Genomic DNA, 14,526 nt, shown 5'->3' with positions numbered 1-14,526 from the left:
TAGGAACAAGGTTGGCAAAGTCTTGGGAGGAGCTAGCAAGATGATTTAAGTGATATTTTGGGACGATGGTGGCAATGTCTTGGGATGAGCGGGAGAATGGTTTGGGTGATATCTTGGGATGAGATTGGCAATGTCTTCGAAGGACAGAGGGCAATTTAGGTGATTATTTAGGATGAGGCTGGCAATGTCTTTAGAAGACTGAGGAGAATGGTTTGGGTGATATTTTGGGATGAGGTAGGCAATATCTTGGGAAGAGTAAAGAGAATGGTTTGGGTGATATTTTGGGATGAGATTGGCGATACCTTGGTAGGAGCATGGAGGAAGGTTTGGGTAATATTTTGGGACCAGGTTGGCAATGTCGTGAGAGGAGCAAAGAGGAGGTTTTATTTTGGGATGACGGTGGTGATTTCTTGGGAGGAGTGAGGAGAATGCTTTGGGTGATATTTTGGGATAAGGTTAGCAATATTATGGGAGGGGCAAGGAGGATGATTTCAGTGATATTTTTGGACTACAATGGTGTCTTGGGAGGAGTGGGGAGAATGGTTTGGGTTATATTTTGGGACTCTTGGCAGGTGCAAGGAGGATGGTTTCAATGATATTTTAGGACGACTGTAGTGATGTCTTGGGAGGAGCGAGGAGAAAGGTTTGAGTGATATTTTGGGATGAGATTGGCAATGTCTTCAAAGGACCAAAGAGGATGATTTAGGTAATAATTTAGGATGAGGTTTGCGACGTCTTTGGAAGACTGAGGAGAATATTTTGGGTAATATTTTGGGAGGAGGTTGGCGGTATAGTTTGCAGCAGAGTTATGAATGACTTTATATACCATGATGTTAGTATTTTGAATTGTATTCATCAGAAACCAATGAGGGGGGGGGGGGGGGGGAGAGCGGTCTTCAATTCACTGTCTTTCTAAACTGTTCCTTTAGAGAACAGGTCCAGGAAAAAATCTAAAAGCAAACCATATGCGTGTCGTTTTCCTGAGATGTTGCCTCTGTGCTGGCAATAAAAATGTACAATTAGCCCAATCAGGCTGCAGATCGTAGATGTCACTGGTGAGTAAGGAGAGGGGGAGGACTCTGGAGCACAAGCCAGGCAGCTGGAAGTTGAAGGCTTGCTAGTGTCTCTCCATCCAGCACACACACAGCATTACAGGAAACTTTGGATGGCTGGAAGGATGGAGCCTGGAAGAGCCCGGGATGTATGAAGGTGACAGCTGAGCTGACAACACCTGGCCTGGAGGAGGAGGAGGAGGGATCCGTCCACCTGGCACAGTCCGGTCCCCCCATCATCTATTGGCTGGATCTATCGCCTCCGTTGGAAGCAGCAGAAGGCGGCAGAGGAGGAAAGGAGAGCAGGCGCTGGGAGAGGAGCCGCCGTCCATGCCATCCGGATACAGCTCGTAATCGGAGCCAGGGGAGCCAGGGAGGGGGAGAGCTCATTGCCGCAACCGCCATCCCTCCTCTCCTCTAGCAAGGTGTGCTCGCTGGCTGCAGAGAGGAGACGAGTACCTGAGCTCCGATGTCTGGGGAGGATTAGGGGATGTTGGGAAAGGTTCCATCTGCAGCGTCAATGCGGCTGCTGCTGTGAAGGAAGGGGGAGAAGGAGCTCATCTCCCAGGTAAGATCTGATGGGGGGAAAGGAGTGCCACTACCTGATTCATACCATCTGGGGGGTGAGGGGGGACTGACAGGTGCTGGCACCTTTTCTGCTTGATGTTCTGTGCCAAGGGGTCGGGGAAGAGCCACCTGCCATGCCTGCGCACCTGAGATCTCCTCTCCGCTCCTTCTCCATGCCATGGCATGCCTTGTATTATGGGGGTTCAGGGCTTCACCAGCTCACCAGAGTTAGGGGAACAGTACTGCGGTATGACAGGGGCCCCCAGAGCCTGCGATCTGCAGAGGGTCCTTGGATCTCCAGCATTTCTATATTATCGGATATTATAGGGCCACTTCATATACCAGCAGCCATCTACATGTCCTTCACTAGATGCGGGTCTGATCCGGGGTCAATGACAAGACACAGGCAAGGGCACATCAAGTCGGAGCATTAAAGCCATCATGGCTTCATCTGTGGTTCAAGATCACTGCGGTGGGATTATACTGGATGACACCGACCTGAGGAGCTAATATGAGTGTAGGATGACTGATCAGTGTTCCCTGGAGGAGAGCTCAACCTGCTCCTCACTGCAGGGGGTACAGACCCTGCGGGTCCTATGTGGCACCTGAGCTTTATGGTACCTGGGAACCCAGTGATAATACTGCCCGTTAAATCTGGGGTACCAGTGATAATACTGCCCATTGAACCTAAGACACCAGTGATAATACTGCCCATTGAACCTGGGACACCAGTGATAATACTGCCCATTGAACCTAAGACACCAGTGATAATACTGCCCAACTGAACCTGGGACACCAGTGATAATACTGCCCATTGAACCTAAGACGCCAGTGATAATACTGCCCATTGAACCTGGGACACCAGTGATAATACTGCCCATTGAACCTAAGACACCAGTGATAATACTGCCCATTGAACCTGGGGCACTAATGATAATACTGTCCATTGAACCTGGGGCACCAGTGATAATACTGCCCATTGAACTTGGGGCACCAGTGATAATACTGCCCATTGAACCTGGGGCACCAGTGATAATACTGCCCATTGAACCTGGGGCACCAGTGATAATACTGCCCATTGAACCTGGGGCACCAGTGATAATACTGTCCATTGAACCTGGGGCACCAGTGATAATACTGCCCATTGAACCTGGGGCACCAGTGATAATACTGCACATTGAACCTCAGGTACCAGTGATAATACTGCCCATTGAACCTGGGACCCCAGTGATAATACTGCCCATTGAACCTGGGGCACCAGTGATAATATTGGCCATTGAACCTGAGGCACCAGCGATTCTACTGTCCATTGAACCTGGGGCAGCAGGGATAGTACTGCCCATTGAACCTGAAACTCTAGTTATGTGCACTGCTGGTGGAACCTGGGACACCAGTTATATAGTCTGCCCATGGAACCTGGGACATCAGTTATATAAAATACCCATGAAACCTAGGGCACCAATTATATACACTGCTCATGGAGCCTAGGGAGCCAGAGTTAGATACACTGCGCATGGAACCTAGGGCACCAATTTTATACTCTGCCCATGTAACCTAGGGCACCAGTTATATACTCTATCAATGGAACCTGGGTCACCAGTTATTCACAATCCCCATGTAACCTATTGCACCAGTTATATACATCACTTAGGGAACCTGGGGCACCATAGCTATATCCCATTGAACCTGGAGCACCTGAGTTATATACATTGCCAATGGGAACTGGGGCACCAGAGATATTGACACAGCCAAAAGAATCCAGGGCACCAGTTATATACACTTCTCATGGAAGCAGGGGTACCGGAGCTATAAAAATGTCCATGGAACCTGGGGTATCAGTTATACACACTGCCTATGGGACCTGGTGCACCAGTTGTACACACTGCACATGGGACCTGGGGCACCAGTTATACACACAGCCCATGGGACCTAGGACACCAGTTACACATACTGCTCATGGGACCTAGGGCACTAGAATTCTATACATTGCCCACAGACCTGAATAATCATTATCAGGATAAATGTGTCTAGAATAAGCTGAGCATCTCTGTGCAGAGGCTAGCAGGGACCGCTCACACATGACTCCCATCCAGAGCAGGGATGTAGGATGAGCTCTCTTTTATAATGTTACAACATATACAGAAGATTATATAGAAACATAATTTATAGGCTATTTCAGGGTAGAAAGTCACTTTACATTTCAGATCTGCATAGGGTAAAGATAGGACTTGGATGGTCAGTATAGACAGACCTATGCCTTAGACCCTGAGCCTGCCTGTTGTTATAATATGTGCTATTAGGGTATGGAGCAAAGTGTCATATTCTAATTCTACAGCATTGGAAGACTTGCATGTTCCAAATGGGCCCAAAAATGAATTTTACAGATAAAAATGCAAAATTTTAGCCAATATGCACTCAACTTTGACAGAAGATCCATTCTTTTTCCACAAAAGATTGCATCAGGAAAAACATTGGTGTACAGCTCTGCCATTGGTGTATATACAAATACATATGCACAGAAACATAAAAAAGTATATGTGAGAGTGATGTATATATATATACATATATATATATATATATATATATATATATATATATATATATATATATATATATATATATATATATATATATATATATATATATGCATTTTCAGTGACCTAGGTTACTGAATTGGTAGATTTGGCTACAAGACAGTTTTTTAAATGAATGCAGTGTTTGAGCCTCAGGTTATGGCTTGTGTACATAGGCTGGGATACATTGCAGGATCCATCATTCTGCTGCTATGGGATTCAGGAAGATCTGTGCATTGTGAAATTGTAGAAAACTGCTGCATGTGGAAGAGCACATTTCCTGATTTCTGTTTTACTGCAGCGTGCTCATTGAATATGGGCTATGGACAATGTGCTTTTCAAACATCCCACAGATCTGTGCCCAGTAAACCACCCTTCTGTTGCACTGGATCCCTTACAGCTTCATTAAATCCTTCTCTTCACTAAACCCACTAAGCTTGTACAGGTGGTGTATCCTTATCCATTTGAAGCGTGGCACTATGTCCCCCTTTGCACCGATTTCTGTCCAGATTTTTCTGATGACAGATCATTTTGATATAAATCTGAAGTCTATAAGAATAGAACTCATTACAGTGAGTATAGGTTCCTACTCGGTGCATGTTCCTTCCATGTCAGTAGATGTATGACATTTGAATTATAGAGGAGGTTTTTGAAATATGATGACAGTGAAAGGTCTTCGCAAGTATCAATGGCACCCAGATGTGTTTTGCTGAGATTTTGGCATTTTACTGCGCTCCCTTTCTAAATGAAGCTCTGGCTGTTCCACTCAGCTGATGTTTTATAGATAAGCATGGTTGCTGTGTTGAGCAGACAGCCTCTTTAAAGATTAGTTCAATTTACACTTTAGAATGCTGTGTTTAAAGGCTTTAAGGCTGTGCTAGGGTGTTAGCAGGGTGTTTCTGCAGTGGAACCCTCAAAGCCAATAACCTCTCAGCATTCTAGTTGAACCTGGCATAAATTATTGCAGAAACGTAATGGAGAGGTATAAGCGGTACAGATGTGCCCGTTTGTCAGTAAGTGCTTGCCTAATAGATTGCCTTTGCCTTTCGGTGGTGTAGAACCTACGTTGGCACCCTGAGACATGCATCAGCAGCTCCTCAGCCTCACAATTTATAGAATGTATGGTTGGTGGACTTTACTGGAAGAGATGGGAAGCCTTATTTGAGAAGCGGATGCTATGAAATCACTGCACCAGATGTCTTTTGTGCGGTAGGGAGCACAGCAATTATTAGAGGGGGCAGTTTATCTCTAAGAATACCCTGATTAGAGAAAATAAGCTGCAGGTTGACATCCTTCATTTAATACTTTTTACACACTGTAAATATTTTTTTTCACGTTGTTACATTTATAAATGTATTATTTATAAATATAATGTGCTCAGCAATTCAATTATTTGCTATATAAAGGAAAAGCTAAAAATGTTAAAAGGGATGTGCAGAGTGCACTAACCCATAGTAGTCAAACACGTCATCTACCGTTCTTACTCCATTGATGAAGCGTTTAATAACCGGTTACTGTTGGTAACCTTTCATCCCTGTTCCTTGCACCACTACAAGTGAACCCACTACATTCGATAGTTGCCAATGAATATTTCAGAAAGCAAATCGTGACTATAAGAAATGTCTAAAATGTCATGTATGCAAGCATGAGATCTTCATGTTTTTATATTTTAAGAATGTAACTTTCAAAGTCTGCTTTTAAAAAGGTTTATAAATTGCTCAATGTTGAAACCTGGTTTATTTTACTACTGTAGTATAAGCTACATAATTGCTATCATATGAACCATTTACATCAGAAATGAAATAAAAAGAAAAGTAGGGTGCTAGATTTCCAGATTTTTGATGAGCAGAGCACAATGGGTATCTGGTTTGCTCTGCTGCAGTTTAGTGGAGCATGCTTGTCCCGTATATTGTGTAGTATTATGGCCACTAGGACTGCAGTAAAATGCTTTGATATTTTAAACAAAGACTTAAGGTACTGCAAAACAATGCTGTGTGGACTGCTTAACAATATTGATCAGTATGGGCTACTCTACTATCTACAGTTATCTAAGGGTTGATTGATCCTCTGCAGCCCAATGAAGCTCACACTCACCCTGTCCTTCTAACATCTGCAAGAAGTGCTGGATCACTAGTCTGGGAATTGCCTACTACTGTAGAATATAGAGGTATAATGCACCAGGGACACTGGGTCTGAAGAGCAATGGGTACAGTAGGCATTTAACAAGCTTTAGGCAGCTTTTTAACACAGTCACTGTATAGCAGGTAACAAAGCATCTGTCTTCCCAATGTGCTGCTGCAGTCCTATGTAAAACCTGGTGAGTTGGTGAGTCCAGGTATGAAGCATACCAGTATGCTTTCCCCTACCTCCCATAATGCAGCACTTGGTGCCTAAGTGGTCAGTCATTGATTTAATTGATTTTAGCTGAGCGCAGGTTTTAAAGTACACTGCAGCTTTAGGGTTGGAATATTGAATATGGATTACAATGGGATTGAGGTTGTAGCTTTAAACAAGGTTTAGCAGGCTTCAGCAAGCATTTAGTTTGACTGTGGATTACAATGTGATTGTGGTTGTAGCTTTAAACAAGGTTCAGCAAGCATTTAGTTTCACTGTGGATTACAATGCAATTGTGGTTGTAGCTTTAAACAAGGTTTAGCAGACTTCAGCAGACATTTAGCTTTAATATGGATTACAATGGGATTGGGGTTTTAGCTTTTAACAAGTTTTAGCAGGCTCCAGCAAGCATTTAGTTTCACACTTGCTTAAAGCTACAGCCAGAACTTCTAATAAGATCTATTTTTGTTACTTCTGGATCTGAAGGGTACTTTAAGGGCTTCAAGAAAGCTGCTTGATGTTTTTGATGTGGTTTGTAGATGTCCGCATTATGCACAGCTCTTCAGACAAGCATTCTCAAGATAGTGTGAACTGATTCTAAAGGATAGTATGGAAATATTTTGATCTAAGAGATGTACTGTATATGATTGTGAGGCAGAAGTTGCCATAGTTGTCCCAGGGGATGGGGTGCTTTTCCTTTCTTATAACTACAATTATTGGGGTTTCTGAAAGGATGAAACTTCTAAGAAGGTAAATCATGTACTGCAACTAGTCAGCAAAATATTTGAAGCCGCGCAGACTGGCTGTCTGGTAAATTTGGCAAAATTCCTGAAAGACTTTTTATAAGCATCTGTGGGCCAATGTAAGCTCATGTGGGCTACTCAATATCAGTCAGTTTCTTTTCATAAAATACCAGTGCTCAGTGCATCAATAGTAGAATACATTCTTAAAAACAGGTATTTTGGGGGATTTACCAAAATGTTGCCTACTATAATTTGCATGCTGGTGCTGCATTTAATGATCAGTGCTGGTAGTATACAACAGTTCTTCCAATATATGCTGTATATATCTTCATAGAAGGCACTGTAATCCTAATTGCTATATTGGGTAGATGGAGTGTGAGCAATGTGCTGCTCAACACACACACCTAACTGCTAAAGATAGAACATATATTTAAGTGCAACTACACATATTACCTTCTTGGCACATGTAAAATGAACAGCAATAAACAATATTCTAGTGTTAACACATCACGTTTCATGTTCATTTCATTACCTTATGCAATAAAATTGGCTTCATCTGTGTGTGTGTGCAATAGGTCATGGGGTCATTTAACAGGATAATGGAAAGCCTGCCTTGTAAATGTTTATTGCATTCTAATGTAGTGTTTTACATTAGCACTGGATCTTAGCAGGCAGTCCTTGTAATACGCATACCTTTTGGTTTTCAGGTGACAGTTTATTGAGATGGAGGACATGGAGGTAGCTGCTAAACAACGTGCCAGATCAATCAGAGCCATAAGCATAGCTTTGCTTACAGATTTGTAGCTAGCGGCATTATTTACAATATTTATCATCAGGTGACCTAGAGTGAAGCCCTCTTACTACTGTAATGGCTGACTGAGGTCTGGCTTTAATATTACACTTGCATTAAATGGAAACCAGTAAAGAGAGAATATGGAGACTACCATTGCTGACCTCTCTTTCTAAAAATGCTAGTTACCTGCCTGTCATGCTGATCTAATGGCTTCAATACTTTAAGAGGTGCTGACCTGGAACAAATATGCAGAGCGTTCTGACTTTCTAATTCACATACTTGTTCTAGGTCAGTGACTCAGAAGAAGGTCAGCAATGGCTTCCCTGTATTTTTCTCATTGCAGATTATTTTTAATGACAAGATGCAAAGAGTGATGGTACTTCCTAACCCATAGATACTAATTACGGTTCAGTCCTCATTATAAGAAGCATAAAACATGTATTCTGGTTGCCACAAATAGATTTATATTGGAAATGCAAGGTTTGAGGGGTCATAAATGGTGGTGCTACTTGTCACTAAGGAACCCCTAAAGGTTAGAATCTGCATTACTTTGTTTTTGGAGGTGCATCCTTCAAAAAAGCCATATTTTGTTCCTTATGAATAGATGAAAGGCATGCTCCTTCTTTAGTACACCCAGTAATGCAAGGAATTGCCATTTTGAACATGAAGCCCTGCATTGAGTTTCATAGCAGTAAATCCTTAAAGATATACATATATACTCTTTTGATAACAAGTGTGGCCTGTAGGGCAAGGTTTCCGTTCTTCTGGGCACTCCAAGAGGGTGTGAGCGTAATCATGCACAGAAGAATTTTATAACATTTTTGCCATCTACCATTTTTGCATGTACAATAAAATTAATAAATTAATTTTCCACGTCAAAGTAAATTTGACTTGTGATTTTGATAGTCTGTGTAGTTACATAGGATGGTCCCTATTTTTACTGTTGTCTTCGTCTGCTTAACATTCTTAAAGTGTTACTAAACCCAGGACCTTGCATACAATATATTTGGTCTCCCACAGTACACAAAACATGGAAATGCAAATCTTGCAATATAAACTGCTAAATACCTCTCATCAGCAGTATATATCAGTCTTGTAACTTCTATCAGTGTCTGGTTCAAGCTTGTAGGAGGAGTTTTCATTCTACTCTGACTGTCCTATGAGGTTGCAGGACCCCTGACCCTCTGTTTGGACAGCGCTAATTGGCCCTGTGCTGATCACATGCACCTTCCCAATAACAAAAAAACTCTCTAGTAATACACACCAAACTGAGCATGTGCAGAATGATTCCAGTAGCACTGTCTTATAAGCAGATAGATTGGGGACTGTGGAAGTAGGGTAGGATCAGAGAAGACAGGATCATGCAGCCTTTTTACATAATGCAGAGGATTAACCCCTTAGGTTCCACAGTGAGTATAACAAGCATGCTTTACTGCATATACAGACTGTTTTTACTGTTGTGGGTTTAGTGACACTTTAAGGTAAAACTGTAATGGTTTTAGGTCAATTATGTTTTTATATTTTTGAAGTTTGTAAATTTTTAACCGTTTTTATACATTTTTAGTGTTTATATATTTTAATTTTTTAAACAACATTTTTTATAGGGTACCCCCATGACACTGATATCCCATAGTCTCATACCAAAGAAAACAGTAGCTGTTTTCTTTCAGACTCTCTATCTCTGTCATTACAACCACCCTAATTGAACAGAGCAGGCAGAGAACAGAAATAACTGAATCCATTGATTAGTTTCATTGGGTGTGGAAAGGAGAGCCTGAGCTCTGTAAAAAAATATATATTTTTGTACTAAAGCATGTAAAGAAAAACTGTACTGAGAGAAATATGGAGGTTGCCATTTCCATTATCCTTCTGAAGTTGATAGTTGGATAATAAATAGATTTATATGAAGGGTTCTGAGTTGATTGCATGCTTGATCCAGTCAGTGTCCCAAGGTATTGAAGCTAAACAATTAGCATATTCAGAAGGAGGTCAACAATGGCAACCTCCATACCTCTCTGAGTGTATTACCTGATCTTTCACATAGAATAATGTTTAAAGAACATTATCATATCTAGACAGCCATATAACAGTGCCAGGTTTTACAATTGGTGCTATGGGGAAATAAGAAACCTGCGACGCAGCTTCACTGAATGCAATTTACTTGAGACTAAGAAACTTCTTTAATTCCTTCTGGACATAGTATACTGTATATCACAGATTGTATATTGTTAATCGACAGTTCTCAAACTAATATATTAGAAAGGCCATATACAACATAAATTATAAATGCATGCTCTTGGGCTAGCTTTTTTGAGTGGCTGATGTTATGCATTAGAGGTTGCAATCATTTTCAGTAATGTATGGTGAAAAGCATAGTAAGGCCACATCAGTCTCATGGGAAACTATGTATAGAGTCATTACATTTTCAATAAACTGACACTGTAAGTGACCTGATAGAGAGAATAGGGGAATTACGTGGGATGTTTAAAGAGGGCTTGCAAATTTTCCTTTTTTAGTTCTAACAGCAGTAGGGAAGTCTAAATGGCCACAGCAAGAAGTCAATAACACATTTTACTCTGTTTAATTATTCAACACCAACTACATAACTTTTCTTCAAACTGATACTAATTTTCAGGCGAGAAAAAAGAAATACTCTGTTTCACTGTTACTTATACCAGACTTTCTGAACCAGGTCTCAGTAGAACCCTAGGGTTCCTCCAGAGGTTGTTAGGGGTTCCTTGAGCAATGAGCAGTTTCTGCATCTTAGATATCTAACCACAGGCAACAACAAGCCTTTTAGCTATCTGTAAGGGGAACATTTATTTTTCACTGACCACCGATGTAAGAATCATTCTTGTCACTGACTATTGAACTAATGTTCTGTGAGGTGTAGATATTGTAATTATTGGTGAGAGTTCCCTGAGACTCAAGAGTTGTTTTAAAGGTTTCTCCATGCAAAAATGGCTGACTTATGACATAAGAATATGTGACTTCAATAAAACATGAGTTAATCACAGGTCAAGTGCTAAGCATCTGAGTAGATTCTAGCCTGGTCACCATATTTTGTGTCCAAATTGGGGTGTTATCCTGTTTAAGGGTCTTGGCCATGTGTTGATGCTGAATTTAGGCTAGAAATGTCCTCTTTACATATCTGTAAGTTTTGCCAGCCAAGATTTGTGAGAAATTATGCCAATTTCAGCTTATCAGAACTATATGTAAAAAAGTAAATATTTGCCTCACAGTGGTCTCAGGTATTGTGAGCCAACCGTCTAAAGGTAAAATGAATTTTGCTTTTTTAATAAAACAGGGCTGATTCTGTCAGAGCCGGCCAATTAAAACAAGTACACTAATATTTTTAGTTGCAGTAGCCTTCTGCCAAATGCCAGAATTGTCATTCCTGCTCTACAAAGTTTACAAAAAGGTACTTTGATACGAAAGAGGATAACTGTAGAGACAGACCACAGACTGGCAAGGCAGATATATGCCATACCCTAGTTTATCCCATTGCTAACATTGTCATAATTCACATGTCAAAATGAGCAGCTCAGTGTAATGTGCAGCCTGGAGTCAGAGAGCTCTGTTTAATGGGCTCATTACAAAACAATGGAAGGAAGTGTATTCAGCACTGTATTATTTCCAACAGCCCTTTTCAGCCAATTTATTCAGGATTGGAAGATGGAAAACTTTTTATTAGGTGGCTTTATTTAAATGCTTGTTGCTGGGACATTCTTAAATTTATCATTAGGCATTGTTTCCTTCAAGTATTGCCTGGAACTGTGTCAAACATCTTTCAAAAACGGCATCTTTTACGCAGCTCCCAAATTAGAATATCATGGCTGACCTCAAGTGCTCTGACTTGCTGCTGTTACCTAAAGACAAATTAATGAGGAACACAAGCGGAAAAAAATGCTTGTGTTGACACAGTTGTTATAATTTACTATTATGAACATGAATAATTTTTTCATGTTAAACTATGTCCCAAAAAATATGGTAGTGATAACTCTGAGTGTTATCAGCATGTCTCCAAGATGTACAGTAATCCATTTCAGAAATGAGTTTGAATTTAACTGACTGTTTTTTCAATAAAAACCATAAGTGTGGTTGAAGGTACTGATAGAAATTAGAATTATTATTATTAAGAAGTTGCAGACTGATGATGTGCCGATTTCAGGTCTCTAGGAGGGCCATGACCTGTCAGGGGGCTGTTGGCAGGGTACAGTTAATTGGACAAGTTAGAAAACCTGTCCTGATTGCTACTGTTCCGTCTCTGATAACCTGGCACTAGGTTCCTGCTTGCGGCCCCCCAACCCTTTCCTCTTCAAACACATACAGTTGTAAGGTTGGCAGGGATGTCTGCGGACAGCCTGCCTTTGGGAGGTTGAATAGTGCATGCATGAACGACTGTTCTCACAAGTCTATGGGCAACTTTACAATTCCTTCCAGTACTTTCTTTTATTTTATATAAGGAAAGTCAGACGTGCTAGAGCTAGGACTGTCAGAAGTACAAGTTTTAATCAATCAATCATGGGCGAAGAAATTATCTGTTGCATGGTATGGTATAGCAACCAATCAGAATTTTACTTTTAAAAGCAGGTTCCGAAATCTGTTTTTCTTTCATTAGTTAGTAATTAACCTAATAAAAACGTATTTATGATTGGTTGCTGTTATTGCTCATCATTTCTCCTTTCCACTTGCTAATAAGAAATAATTCTTGTGTCTTCATGTGCTACAGATGTTATCATTCTTTGAAGAAGGGATTTAAAGTGATTGTAAATTATATTTTTAATAACAAACATGTTATACTTTCCTGCTCTGTGCAAGAAAATTGAATGCTCCTCTTCTGGGGTCTCCTGCCGACACTCTTGGCTCCTCCTCTTCTTGGTGTGCCACCACAGGAAGCCACTTCCAGTTGTGGCACACCTGCAGGCTCGATCCTGAGCCACACTGTCTCCGTCCATAGACACAGATAGCGTGACTCAGCCCTGCCCCCCACTCCATCACAGAATTTGACTGACAGCAGCAGGAGCCAATGGCGTGTGAGAGTGGGGAGAAGGGAAAGAGATGCTTTTCATGGGCATAGCACTGGATGGAGTGAGGGCTAAGGTAAGTATGGGCAGGGGGGGGGGCAGGGGGTGATATTACCTAACCATTCTTTATCTTAATGCAGAAAAAAATGCTTTAAGGTAAAAAAATGTTTAGGCTTTGGAAGCTCTATAATTATTAAGGTGCACTTCATTGTGTTCAACATACACTTTTATTGACTTAGAGCAGTGATTTCAAACTTTTTTTTGCTTACATACGCCTTAGAACAGGGGTCTCAAACTGGCATCCCTCCAGCTGTTGCGAAACTACAATTCACATGAGGCATTGCAAGGCTGACAGGTACAAGCATGACTCCCACAGGCAGAGGCATAATGGGGCATAATGTAGTTTCGCAACAGCTGGAGGGCCGCCAATTTGAAACCCCTGCCTTAGAAGCCATTTTAAAAAAAAATGTACATCTTGGCAGCCCATTTCCATATGTTGTACTCTTCATATTAGCAAACTATTTGTAATTAATGTATTAGTTTTTTTGTAACAAATATATTTGTAATTAATCTATTTGTTGTAATTGGATATGTGGTAACTGTAAATAGATGACCCAATAAAATGTAATAATTAGGTAAATCGCTACCTTGAATTACTGCCTTGAATAGTACCTGCCGTCTGGCTTTGGCAGGCATTGGGCAGAATGATGTGGCAATGCAGTGGTCACACAGTGGCATGTCATAGGAAGCAGTGGGCACTCAGACATCATGAGGCTTTACTGAATGGACACCTCCTGAGTCCTGCAGTGCACTGAGACATATTTTGTAGAGTGCTGCAGTACACAATGTAGCCCTGATATTTGGGTGGGCTGCTGTTGCACAGACTCCAGGGGAGATGTGGGCATTTGCAGAGTGCTTGGCGTGGCAGAGTGCTGTGACTGCTATCATTGGAAGGACCTAAAGGAGGAGAAGAGGAATATCAGATCACTCCACTCTTGAACTCTAATCATATAAAAAAGACACAAATCATTAATAGTCATTTTTAAATACAAGCAGTGTAAGTTCTTGAATTTTATCTGGTATCAGCCTCTTGCAGTTCCTGTTAACCTATGTGAGGAAGAGGCAGCATATGGTGCCAATCAGTTCATGTGATGAGAAAAAGCATGCTGATAGGAAGAAAAAGCAGAGTGACTGATAGATGAGCAGATGAGCTCATCTCTGTGCTGCTTCGCCTTTTACTGTCCAGTCACAGGCTTGAATGACCTGGGCTCAGAGGAAGTGGGCTGAGTTACGCTTACGATTAGATTTAGGTCATCAAGCTGCAGAAAAACAGATCTGCAATGAGAAATCTCTGGGGTGAATATTACTGAACAAGCTGTTTTACACTTTTTTTTTTTTTTTTTTGGGCTATTCATTTATATCCTGTTAGTTTGGCTG

At 41.2% G+C, this 14,526-nt stretch overlaps 1 protein-coding gene across 2 annotated transcripts in view; it reads left to right on the top strand.

Moving 5' to 3' along the window:
* The first annotated feature begins 949 nt into the window (after positions 1–949).
* Positions 950–14,526, top strand: part of PLXNA4 (plexin A4) — a 1,066,226-nt gene continuing 1,052,649 nt past the window's right edge. The window contains exon 1 of one of the 2 annotated variants that reach the window (XM_073619416.1): positions 950–1,620. The gene's annotated coding sequence lies outside the window, so the exon portion shown is untranslated. The remainder of the gene's footprint in view (positions 1,621–14,526) is intronic. The other variant, XM_073619417.1, reaches the window with a different exon arrangement.

Source organism: Aquarana catesbeiana, linkage group LG03 (genome assembly GCF_042186555.1).
Source record: "Aquarana catesbeiana isolate 2022-GZ linkage group LG03, ASM4218655v1, whole genome shotgun sequence".
In the NCBI taxonomy this organism is placed as follows: Eukaryota; Metazoa; Chordata; class Amphibia; order Anura; family Ranidae; genus Aquarana; species Aquarana catesbeiana.
Note: the sequence above shows the minus strand (reverse complement) of the source record. Positions and strands in the feature narration are given on the sequence as shown.